This window comes from Acyrthosiphon pisum, chromosome X (genome assembly GCF_005508785.2).
Source record: "Acyrthosiphon pisum isolate AL4f chromosome X, pea_aphid_22Mar2018_4r6ur, whole genome shotgun sequence".
NCBI classification, from domain to species: Eukaryota; Metazoa; Arthropoda; class Insecta; order Hemiptera; family Aphididae; genus Acyrthosiphon; species Acyrthosiphon pisum.
In genome coordinates, this window is record NC_042493.1 from 74,944,357 (window position 1) to 74,958,245 (window position 13,889).

Sequence of the window (13,889 nt, forward strand, 5' to 3'; positions counted from 1 at the left end):
TTTTTTAACTGTCATAGCTGGTTAAAATAATATGGCATTCTTAAATAGTAAATCATAATGAATATATTATTAAATGATTTTATGCAATTTTGTAATTAAAATTGATTAATATGTTTTCAGGTAGTTCGTAAGATGATTTAAATTAATCATATTTCAAATGAAAACTATTAATAATTCTAAACTAATTTTGAAATAATAACTTTATATGCATAAAATATAGGTTTAATAGGTACATAGCTCAATTATTTATAATCTCATACATGTATTTATGTTGTACAAAATGAAACCAAGTTATGCTCAAATACATCTTCAGAGGAAATATCTATTTAACTTGATATTATGATACGGGTTATGGGGTACAACATATTATTAATAATTATAATAAGCATGTATATAACAACACACAAAAAGGTACAGTGACAGAAAAAAATTGAGTAGGTACTATTTAAATTTTAAACTTTAAAGATATATAAATCTTACCATTTGACAGTTAAGAATATTCAGATTATATCTATGAAATATTATGTGGTTACTTTGACAAATGAACCATATCCTAAATGAATAACAATTGAAGTAGAGGTGCAAAAAAGACAAACAAAATTTAATGTAATTAATAATTGAATATAATACGGTTTTACTTATAGACTTTCGAAACAAACTATTCGTCTATTATTCAAATATGTTTGTAGGTACATTTAATGAAATTATAAAACGGTTTGGAAGCGTAATTTTTCGAAGGATAATAAAAATGTAAAATTAAATTATAGCTCATTTAAAATCTATGAGTGTTGTCATTTCATTAATTTTGTCGTGATATTATATTTGCACATTTATACGGTAAGTTTGCCACAATAACATTTTATGATTGTGAGTGAAATATTAATCAAAAAAATAATCAACTATTTATAATCCGGAAGACTATGACAACAATCGATATGGTGTACGTTAAATTAGTATTCCAAGTGCCTAATGCTATATTTAAGGTATGACAAGGCTAAAGTATTTCAAAAATGACATCGTCATTATTATTTACTTCCATCATCAAAATATAAAATAATTAAATTATTTTACATATATATAGTTTGTGGCTAGTGGCCTGGATACAACAAAAAGTTATAAAAATTGTTTTGTATAACCACCTATACATAATACCATATTATGAAGAATTGAAATGCAGAAAAATTATGTCAAAAATAAATATTTTGTACCTATACTGAACTATATTTTACATTATTTAGTATAAAACCTAAAAAAACGTATATTTATTAAAAATGTATTGAAAAGTATATTAATTAATCAAGTTAGAATGTAATAGGTGTAACAAGTCCGTTATCAACGGAATCATTATAATATGTAATAGGTACCTGTTTAAAGGTATACGTTTTTTATTGCATATTTTCTATGTATAAACAAGTGGTGTTCGTCGTGTGCGTGTTGGGTTGGTTACTGACAAAAAATGCATTAATCGCCGAATGAAAACATGCGTAAATATAAAGGTACACTCGAGTAGGAGATTTCATCATTAATTCTCGATTGAAGTCGAATGACCTAACCTATTGATCCCATTTACACTCTGAACTTACTAAATGGTAACCTACTACTCATAGTAATATAGTATATTCGTGAGCTCATAAAAATATTGGAAATTGATTTATTGTAAAAACATAATAGCCAAGGATACATATTTACTAACTATATATATAGCAGATAGCTATTCAATATTCTACATCGAATCCTTTATTAAGGATAATATACAACTTACTGTACTTTTTTATTATTTGAAATTGGTGTTTACATTTAGATTAACAACAATTTGTTGTACCTACCTAATAACTGTGGAGAAAATACATAATATAAGATCTTAACAAATAATAAATTTCCTACAGGTATTCTTGGGATATTATTATTTATTGATCCGGTACACGATCTGATAAGATATATAATACAGTCATTGATCAAAATACATAGTCTTAATTGGCTCATGGTTATTTAATTTACAATCATTTTTACATGATAATATTCTAATTAATAATAAAATGAATAGAATCGCAAGTTGCAACCATTAATACATGACAACATGGTGTAAAGTATTGGGCGAGTACTACATATATAGGTAGTAAGACATGTAATAAATGATCAGTTTTATTTTGTTTACATGAAACGTATATATCGATAGCGAAATTGTTGCAAAATGAGCTATTGCAACCTATATAATATAAATATAATATAATAATATATGAACCACAATGAAAAAATTATTGTTTAACCGAAATTGTATTATTTTTAAATAATCTAATATACGTTTTTTTTTAGTAATAATGGTTTAATATTAGTTATTAGCAAAGATATTTTATCAAAAATATTGTATATTATACTTCTTATTTATTGTATTATTAAAGTAGAGAACGTGATTATAGTTCCTTTTTTTTCTTCAGATAACGTTAGTTTTTAATAAAAGGTATTGGAGCAAATATTTTTGTTGCGAAATTAAGTTAAATTGATTTGTTACTAGCTTATAGAAATAGAGACGGTTACAAATTACAGACGCTTAAGTAATACGATACGTATTGATCGTAAACATTTTCTCACTCTATTAATTTGAATAGACTATGCACAAGTACAATCCGGCATATCCACACAAGTATGGTAAATTTGAACATTATATTTTCACTAAATAACTCTGTGGTGGTTTTAATAAGTAAACACCACTTTGTTTGATGATTTACAATATTTTCACGATTATTCGTATAGTAATGTCATCGTGATTAAATTTTATGGTTTTTTTACAAGACAAGTTTTTCGATAAAACTCTTGTATAACGGATATACATTAGTAACGATATATGTATTTTCCGCGTAAAGAGGTAGGTACCAAAGTACTTACAAGGCTACGATAGGAATACGACCGGAAATAAAAAGTTACATACCTACGGCTATAATAGCAAAAATAAATCGTAAACTTGTCATAATTGCGACATTTTTCCACGAATGTATATACACGTTTTGCATAAATGTATTCACCCCGAGCGATACGATTTATAACCTGCACATAATTCAGCAAATAATATAATAAATACGCCCAAGTGCACTCGCAGTGAATTTTTTTTCTGCAAAAAGTTACTAACTGCGGATCAGAGTAAACCTATATAATATTATACATTCATTGTAGGTACATTTAAAAGTTATATATTGCACTACTCGTGGACTGAATAAATACTGATCGCAAACGATTACAACGTCATAACATAATAATATTATGTAAGTTCAAGATCGTACGAGTGTACGACCGGGGCTCCGCTTTGATTTCCTACCGGTTTGAAAAATAAAAACAATCATAAGTTTGCTGTTAACAGTGGATATATTAGGTGTGTATAATATATATATTTTTATAGTACCCATCAACCTAAACGTCGGTTAACGTCGTAAAATTTAATCGGGCATGGAAAAATTAAAACAAAAAAACGCAAAAACTCGTTTTCCGACATACCATCGCACGAGCCCCGACCGTCGTCTTCTACCACCCGTCGTCGTAATCAATTTCGGACTTTCGTATAGAGGCAAAGCATGTGAAGTACCTACCTATTGTTTTCGACCACGTTTACGTGGATACAGTGTTGTTAAAATTGCTTTTATATAGGAATCCGTTCAATTCCTCGTTCATTTAATGTCAAAAAGAACTCGTCTAATTCCTAGTTCCTATGAAAAAAGAACTCATTATTTTCCTCGTTCCTCGTGGTTCATGAGTTATGAGTTATTATAAATTTATAAATTATTATTACTAATCAGAACACAGTCATATGTGAATAAAAAATTGGTAGATTTGTCTATAATTTTTTTAATAGATTAATAACATGATAAGTGAACAAAAATACAAAATTTTTCTCCCCAAATGTTTTTTTTACACTTTTCCGAGAAGAACAAAAGAATTATAATATTTACGTTCTCATTCCTAAAAACAAGGAATTGATTCACGTTCCTATTCCTTTAAAAAATAATGGAATTTATTCTTTTATTCGTTCCTCTAAAAAGGAATATCAAAATCATTTTTTGTATTTTTTTACTTTTTGGCTTAGTGCTTACCATATATGACGTGACGGGGGATGCCTATTGACAACGCTAGTCGCCGGTTTTGTGCCGGAGGTTCTCTTGTTCAGTCTATTCCGCTGGAACTCCTCTGATTTTTCCGATAGGTATAGTTTTATACTAATTGATCGTCCCCACGTTGGTCGTGGCTGCCGATTTCCGAAGTATTAGTGTTTAGGTATTGTTGCTAGATAGGCGGTTTGCTCGCTCTGAACCGCGGTATATGCCGATCGGCGTCGAAGATTTATGCTTCAAAACCACGGGTGACGATGACGTCTGGCGGTGATCACGGTGTGATAATAATAGTATTATTATGATATTGATAATATTAAGATAACTGCGTTTTTTTCACTACTATACGTGCGAAAAACAGTTACCTGCTCAAATCTCCTAATATATAAATGCGCGTGACTTTGATATCGTCGTCGACAAACGAATACGACGCTATTACAGACGATCTCGTGTAATTATAATATTATGACAATAATAATAGTAATAATAATATTATAATATTATGTTATATAGGTACACTCACTATCGCGCGCGCGCACATGTACAGACAGCCAGTCGCCCGAACGCGTTGCGTACCTGTGGACTACTGCAGCAGCTGCACGCGACGCGCCGCCGACGAAAATAATAATAATAATAATAATGAAACAAAATAAAAAGTCAGCCGAAGCCCTTCTTCTCACCGCCGACGTGCTGCGCGTTGGTACGGACGAGCGGCGTACATTATGAACACGTACAACACTTGTAGTACATTATTTTGTATTATTGTAAACACACGTACGTTATTACTTATTATTGTTGTTATTATTATTGTCTATAATAATTAATTAGGCCCGATAGAAGTCACCAGCTGTGCGCGTGCGTGCGCCGCGGGACGTCGCTCCCCGCGCAGCTGCGACACGACCATATTTTTGCACGAATTTCGTTTTTTAAATTTTTTTGTATCCTCTTCGCCCGTTGTTCCGACGTCAAAAATTAACATTCATCGGTAGGTATAATATTGTACGTTTTTGTTGTGCGCTTTCAGAATTGTTGATAGGAGGGAGATAATATTAGGATAGTATATTATAATACCTATATGGGTAGTATATATTACTATATACGAACAAGAGCAAAAACAATTTTTAAGCTTAGATCCAAATTTGGATTTTCTATATAATATATTATTATTAAGAGTTTATACAATTATAATGCGCCTGTTAATATAATTAATTTTTAGGTACAAGGTACCTGTCTACATTATATGTTTTGAATATTTATGCTAGAATTTGTTATACTTAAAATTTAAAGAACTGAGTTATTAACTATATACCTACCTATATTGTTTCTTTCATTTCAATTTTAAATACTTAGGTATTTTTTTTTAAATATAAAAGTTTTACCAACAATCAACATAATAATCAACTCGTATTAGGACTTATGATGTTCCTACTTACGGAAAATGTAATTTCATCGTAAGATTTTATTTTACTTACAATTTCGTTCGTTTTGGTTTGAAGGGATGTTCCTTCCTTTATTCTAATCGTTGTTTGTTGGCTTGTGGATAATCCACATAAAACCACGTTAGTCGTTGTGACAACTTTAATTGGTATCATACTATATCATGAAATTCATGATAGTTTATTATAACAGCATAAATAATGCTGTCAAGAACTAACAAGGATTTTGAATTTAGGGGCTGAAGAGTTGAGACTCACTAACCTATGATGATTTTTTTTTTTTTGGGGGGGGGGAGGGGGGAATTATAAATATATCCAAAAACGTCTATTTTTGTATACATGTTAAGTCTAACTTTTCTCACCGATCCCCCTTGGTAAGTCATTATAAAGTAATTTTTAGTATTTTTGTCGTAATTTTTAAATCATTGTTTTTTGTTATTAGTCATCATAACACTTTTTTGGGTGTATTTTTATAGATTTTTAGGTAATCAAGTTCCGGGACCTAGTTATCACCATGACCTTTTTCTGCCAAAGTTTGTACCTATGTACCGGTTTCCAAAAAAAAAAAATGAATACATTATTTGAGATATTTTTTTTGAGAACCCATAAACATAAATCCATCAAATAGTAATGATTACGAAGTACGCGCCTCACCTTGTATCATAGGCCACAGATATTGATCATATTAAAATATTAAATACATAATATAAAATTACATAAGTAGTAGGTATAAACAGTACAAATGTAAATATTAATAATAAGAAAAGGCGGGTAAGTCGTGGATGTCGCTCTGCTGCACAGTAGGTTACAAGTGGGTTACTGTAATGGATGGAATTAAATTTGAATCCAATGATATTATATCATTGTATACGAAAAACGATTCTGAACGGAGATGATTTGTCAGTCTAGGATATATTATTTTTAAAGAAAAACTTATGGAGAACCTTGTACCAAATTTTAAAAACTTAGTTATAAAAGAAAAAATTTTTACGATTTTTCAACCACTAAATTACTTGCAAATTTTCGCAATTTTGACATATTTCGTATAAATTTGAACTTTAAATGCTTATAAATAAAAATTGTGACAATGTATTCCTTTTATTTTGCAACTGCTATTGTAAAAATATGTTAGGAGCCTTGTATTAAATTTCCAAATCTTAGAATTAAAAAGAAAAACTTTTATGAATTTCTGTCTAAGATAATTTGAACATTGCCGTAATTTTTACGTATTTAGTCAAAATTTGAACTTTAAATGCTTATAAAAAAAAAATCGTGACTATATATTTCTTTTATTTTTCAATTGCTATTGTAAAAATATATTATGAGCCTTGTATTAAATTTTGAAATCTTAGATATAAAAGGAAAATTTTTTATGAATTTCTAGCATAAAATAATTTACGAATTTTCGTGATTTTTACATAATATGTTGTCAAAATTTGAACTTTAAATGCTTATAAATAAAAATTGTGACAATGTATTCCTTTTATTTTGCAACTGCTATTGTAAAAATATGTTAGGAGCCTTGTATTAAATTTCCAAATCTTAGAATTAAAAAGAAAAACTTTTATGAATTTCTGTTTAAGATTATTTGAACATTGCCGTAATTTTTACGTATTTAGTCAAAATTTGAACTTTAAATGCTTATAAAAAAAAATTGTGCCTATGTATTTTTATAATTTTTGAATGGGAGTTAGAACAACATATGTGGACCCTTCTATTAAATTTTCAAGTATTTTGTCCCAGCTAATTTTTTTTTATCAACATTTATAAAAAAAAAATCAAAAAAAATCGATTATTTCAATTGCCTATAAATAGATTAAAAATTAGTGAAATATTTTGAAAATAAAACTATATAAAGAAAATGTCAATTTAAACAACTGGTAAAATTTTCAAGTGTCTACGACTCATGCTTTTTGAATAATAACAAATATCAAAAATCGTTTGAGGCTAAACCGTTATTTAATGCGGTTTTGTAAAAATTTAAATTTCAAACACTCCTAAAAATTTTTTGTCTTAGTCCGGTTGAGTTTTTTTTACAGATATTTAAAGAAAAACTTATGGAGAACCTTGTACCAAATTTTAAAAGCTTAGTTATAAAAGAAAAAAATTTTACGATTTTTCAACCACAAAATTACTTGCAAATTTTCGCAATTTTGACATATTTCGTATAAATTTAAACTTTAAGCACTTATAAAAAAAAATTGTGACTAACGATTTTGGATTTTTTTTTATCACTGTGAGAACAACTTATAAGAAACCTTGTATTAAATTTTCAAAGTTTTCTATCCAACCAAAAATTTTTTATCGTTATTTTAAAAAAAAATACTTAGAAAAATTGAAAATTTCATTTGTCTATAAATAGCTCAAAAAAGGTCGAACCACTTGGAAAATTTACCCCTGTATATACACCGTTAATATAACTATCTGTGGCAAATTTCAAGTGCTTACAATAATTATTTTTTGAGTTCCAGTAAAATTAAGTTTTCGTTTTTGTCAAAAATGGGTTTGGCGTAAAAATTGGCGTTTTTCCGTTATTTTTTTAAGGTTTTTCCTGCCGTTTTGGAAAAGTATGGAGAAATTTTCATTTTGGCCCCCCCAAAGTCCCAATTAGATTCACTTTCCTTTCAGAAAAGGTACAACTTTTGAAATATCGAAGCATTTTTACTGCTCCAAAAGTTGTCGTCAGACAAAAAAAAAAAAAAAAAAAAAAAAAAAAACACATCATTGTAAAATCAATACATTCATCACTTCGTTCAGAATCTAAAACATCACAAGTTTCTCGTCCAAACAATAAATTAAATTATAAAAATTAAAATTACATAAAAAGTACAAAATTCAAACATATATTAACATGTTCAATATTTATTATATGAAAAACAGATTTGTTTGACAAACTCGAACCTAGTTATGAAATGTGTTTTCAATGTAAATATTCTAAATTTCTTATTTGTCTTAAATTATGTACATATAATAATAATAATAATAATAATAATAATGATAATAATAAGAATAAGAATAATAAGAATAAGAATAATAACACGGGATATAAATAGATAATAGGTGTTCTCAAAAAATATCTTAAATAATTTATTAATTTTTTTGGCGGAAAGCGGTCATGGTGATAACGGGCGAGGGTCATTTTGGTGGAAAATGGTTACCTACGCCCCAACTATTATTCAACTATTATAGTACATGGAATATAGTTCAACCGTGTATTAAAATAATAAATATAACATATTAGGTTAGGTTAGGTTATATTATGTTATATTTATTATTTTAATACGCGGTTGAATATTATGTCATATACACAGTAAAAACCTATCAATGTGCCTATTGCCTATTACTATATTTTAATGAGCTAGGTATATAATATTTTAGTAATTTATTTTTCAGTGATACAGTCCAGCTATAAGTTATAATCATTCGTGGTGTCGGGTTCCGATTTACTATCGACTGTGTATTTGAGTGCATGATTTTAATCCTTTCTATACTGCTATTATAACCATACCGGTTTATAAACTTTTTAAGCGACTCTCATTAAATACAGATGTCTTCACAAAACTGTGGAAATTAAATTACATAGAAATTCGGAGATCGTACTTCTGTTTGTAATTACCATCTCACTTCAAATTGCCTTCCAGCAGTGCTACATTTACTATTTCCACCGAGGTAAAAAATATTTTGAAACCTCCCCTCTATTACTTTTCTTGACATTCAATCATATTTTTTTTTTGGTATCTTTGTATTTTATATTTAGAGTAGAGCTATGATTTATTACTTAGGTACGTATATTTGTTTTACCATGTGTGTTTTATTATTATTAATTTGTTTGCCCATCATACTCTGGAGCAGAAATATACTTAAATCATTAACCTTGGAGATGGTTTCTGGTAGTACATTTTATATAGTTATTATTTTTTTTGGAGAGGGTAAAATTGATTTATTCTTTTTGACGTTCCACCAAATTTCATAAACAGCATTTAGATATTACAAATTATATAATTTTGAAGAAATTCGTTAAAATTACGATAATTTGCAAATTATTTTGTTGTTAAATATTCATAAAACTCTTAATTTATTGAAGATCCAAGGTCTTAATATTTAATAAGTATCAGATTCCTCATACATTTTTTCCCGTTCGAAATTAATAAAGTCGTAGGAACATGAAACTTTTGACCACTATGAATTTTGTTATTTACTTTACACAATGACATTTTCAAAAAGTTTGGTTCGGTTTTAAACTATTTATACGCCGAAACTATATTCATTTCGTTCTGTGATATAACTCTGTATTATTGAATTATACAGTTATACGTTAATGGCGGATATTTTTACTATATTATATGAAATAATATTATTAGTGTATTATATTGTACTTAGTTATATATAAAAAAAATGTATTCATCATTATATTACTAATTAGTACCTAATTACCTATAAATGTTTCAGCTATGACTGTCAGACCGTCTCCACTCAGAATTGTATTTTCTATTCAAATTTACCATGTCCACTTCAATACTTCAGTTACCTACACAGTGACGATGTACACTCGACACCTATTAAGGATACGGCAAAGTAATATTTTTAAAGGATATATTAAAGGAATCCTTTTTTTTAGATTCTGAACGAAGCGATAAAATATGTATTGATTTTACTATATTTTTCGGCTTTGTGTGTCTGCAGAATACACGATTCATATTATATTATAGTAGAATAAATGCTTAGATTTTTAATTTTGGGGGTTATGACTGGTAGAAAATTGGATCTAATAGTTACTTTTAAGTTTTAAGAAGTTATTATTGAAAAAATAATAGTATTATTAAATAACCCAGAAAAAAATAAGAAAAAAGTACATTTTTACGCAAAAACAATAATTTTTCGTATAAATATGTTCTTATAAAAGTAGTGAAAAAACTGTGTTTATATACTTTTTTAAGAATTATTTGGTGACAGTAAAAGGTACTTATGACTTATAAGATTCCTTGCTTAAAATTTTTAGTCCTTAGCTATAAAAACTGAAAATTTTATAAATTTGTATCTATCTAACTATAGAAAATGATTTGCAAATTTTCGAAAGTTTAGCCTCTTTTTTCAAATTTTGAACTTTGAATGCTTATAAAATAAAACGTGCCCATGTATCTTTAATATTTCTTAACTGTTATTATAGCAACTATTATGAAGAACTTTGTATTCAATTTTCAAGATTTTTGACTTAATGAAAAACAAATTATTGACATTTATAAAAAAATAAAAACTAAAAAAATTCAAATGGTTATAAATAGCTCAAAACGATATATTTTGAAATTTATATCATGTATTGAAATTGATAAAATAATCATTTTGTGAAAATTTCAAGTATCTATGGTTATTCGTTATAGAATAACAACAAAATAAGAAAATCGTTCAATGAAAATTTCTTGAATGACTACCTAAGTCTATACTGATTTTAACTTCTTAGTATAGTCTCGATGTCATTAAATTTTACTATATTATAATATTGTCGATATTGTCGATAATACGAGATTGATTATTAATCGACAAGGAAACTCATAAAACCCACCATATGGGCCAATAGGGTCTTAGGGGCTAAGAATTCCAAAAATGTCAAAGCCCTTTTTATATTTTTTTATAACCATTTACCACATTATTTTCTGCTTATTCAATATAATTTATAATAGTAGGGCTTGAGCCCCCCAATCTCAAATACTATTTGCGCCTATGCTATACCTGCCCAAACATAATTTATTTAAAAAAATATTTTTGAATGTTATCCAAATATGATTTTCCCGACAATTTTAGGTAGGTACAAAAAAATAAAAATATGTGAAATATACAAAAATATTAAAATTAAAATCGTTGTACTTATTTATTTTCACCATTTGATAAAACAAATATATGGCTTACCCGGATATAATAATAATTTATTAAACTATTAGTAATACAGTAGGTTAAAATAATTTTTGACGAATACATTGCATTCGAAAATTGAATTGTGTTTAGGTATAGTTATAAATATAATACTATACGTTATATTGTTGAACCTTCAAGTTCCATGATAATTACAACGAAATAACTAAAATCGAAATATTCTTCGTTTAAACTTTATATATATTATTTAATCCGAATTTTAACTTTAAAAGCTTACATATTTTTTTTATTTCAGTATATGAAATGCTTATAACTCATAAGTAAGCTATGGGAAAACGTGTGTTAAATTGTCTAACTTAAGCTATAAGAACTTAACATTTTATAAACTTCTAACTAAAAGTATAAAATAATTTCCCAATTTTATTGATTTTGACGTATTTTGTTAACATTTTAATTTCAAATACTTATGAAAAAAACTGTGCCTTTTTAGCTTTAATATTTTTGAATTGCTTTAATAACAACTTTTAAAGTACTTATTAAATTTTTAAGCTTTTGACCTAGCAAAAGAATTTTTATCGACATTCATAGAAAAAACCCTATTAAAACTGAAAGTGTCAAATGCCTTAGAAATAGCAAAAGAGTCAAAATATATAATAAATATACAGTATAATATAGAAAATAATATTATAAACATTTGGTGAAATTTCAAGTTTCTGCAGATATTCTTTTTTGTATTACTTATACCAAAACAAACTAAATAGATTTTTTGATAACTGGGTTTTCGTAAAAATTTTCATTTTTTATAATTTTTATTGTTTTGTTTTTCCTGATTATTTTTAAATATAGTAAGAAGTTTTCACTTCTGAATAGTTTTGACACTTAGATGTACCAAAAAGATCCAATTTTTTACCATGCACAAACCACATTCTAAGATGAAAAATCTAAGCACTTTTATTGCTCAAAAATTAGATGACTGACATAATAAATACATGAATTCAAAATTAATTTAAAATATATGAACGAATGAAATATATTAAATTATATTATTATACTATTTCGCGTGATATTTTCCGGTAATTTTGTCTATAATATTATTCGTCAGCCGTCAGCTACGTCAATATCGCATCACATTGGTTCCCTAAATACCAATTTTAAATTTATTTGTTATACAGCTAGTAGTCAGTAATTCTTCATATCGAGGAAAAAATTTCAAACCAAAATCCAAAAACCCTACTTGAAAATTGAAAAAATTAACAATATTAAAAATTAAAATATCGAGCCATAGGGTTTTACAAATTAAATTTTTTTGTTCAACTGCAATTAATAAACGTTATATGCATTTAAATAGTAATTTAAATTAGTAGGTACAAATAACTTAATAAATTAAAAAGTTTTTCCAATGGCCAATGGGTAAATGCATCTACATCATATGTTATACCTACTCAATATATACAGATGACAGATCCACGGTGGCATGGTGCTCCCACGGTATATGTTAGTAATATCGAATAAATAACCCATTCCAATCATAAGAATATGTTATTACTTATAAGTTAGAAGTATAAATTGGTAATTACTTAAATATCACATTTTAGTTCAGACATTGTTTCAATATTTTATAATGATATTATAATTTATAATTTATTTATAAATGTGTGGGTATGAGGTAATTACGTAGGTACCTACTTGTGATTGCATAAAGATCGTATGGTAAACCGAGTAATAAATATAGTTGCGATTCCGACTGATTATACTGTTAAATATTTAACATGGTTGACAGGCCACTTACTGATGTCAGTGTTGCATTCCACATTGACATATAAAAGGATTTAAATTGATGTACATTTTTTATAATCAATTTTAAATGGCAATATATTGATTGCTCTCAATTATTACTCGTACGAATCAGTTTAAATGTACAACCAATACAAAAATACTTGATTTAATCGTAGGTTTGATTTTATGTTACGCCTTAGACTAGACATTTCTTTCCCAATATCCAATTAATCGTGTAAAGAATTATTGCACTAAATGTATTTTTAAATATTAGTTTGATTTATTCTTCTGTAAAAATAAGTCAAAACGTGTTGATCTAAATTACTATTAATTGTGTATTATACATTTATACGATATGTAATGTTTCCCCTGTGGGTGTTTGAATACGGAACAAAATAAACGAATAATAAATAATTATCTAATATTTACCAAGATAATATTATATACGTATGTGTAATGGATACTAAAATGCGTAAAACGTAATAATTAATATATTAAGTAAAAAATAAATAGTCATCACCTTATTTAATAGTTTGAAATTTAAAAATAACATTTTTCAAGGGATTATGATTTATATCTGGCACACTTTGCGCTGTTCCACCTATTTAGTAAGGCAATTAACCTCAAAATTATAATATTTCATGTAAATACCTTAGTAATTCAAACACAATTCATAAAACATTATAATACTAGGTAATAAGTTATAATAGGTACC

The 13,889-nt window shown here is 27.2% G+C and overlaps 1 protein-coding gene across 4 annotated transcripts in view; it reads right to left on the minus strand.

The window, feature by feature from the left end:
- Positions 1-4,692, minus strand: part of LOC100164650 (protein suppressor 2 of zeste) — a 68,782-nt gene extending 64,090 nt beyond the window's left edge. For all 4 annotated transcript variants that reach the window (XM_029489170.1, XM_029489167.1, XM_029489160.1 and 1 more), the window contains exon 1: positions 4,080-4,692. The gene's annotated coding sequence lies outside the window, so the exon portion shown is untranslated. The remainder of the gene's footprint in view (positions 1-4,079) is intronic.
- Between the last annotated feature and the right edge of the window lie 9,197 nt (positions 4,693-13,889).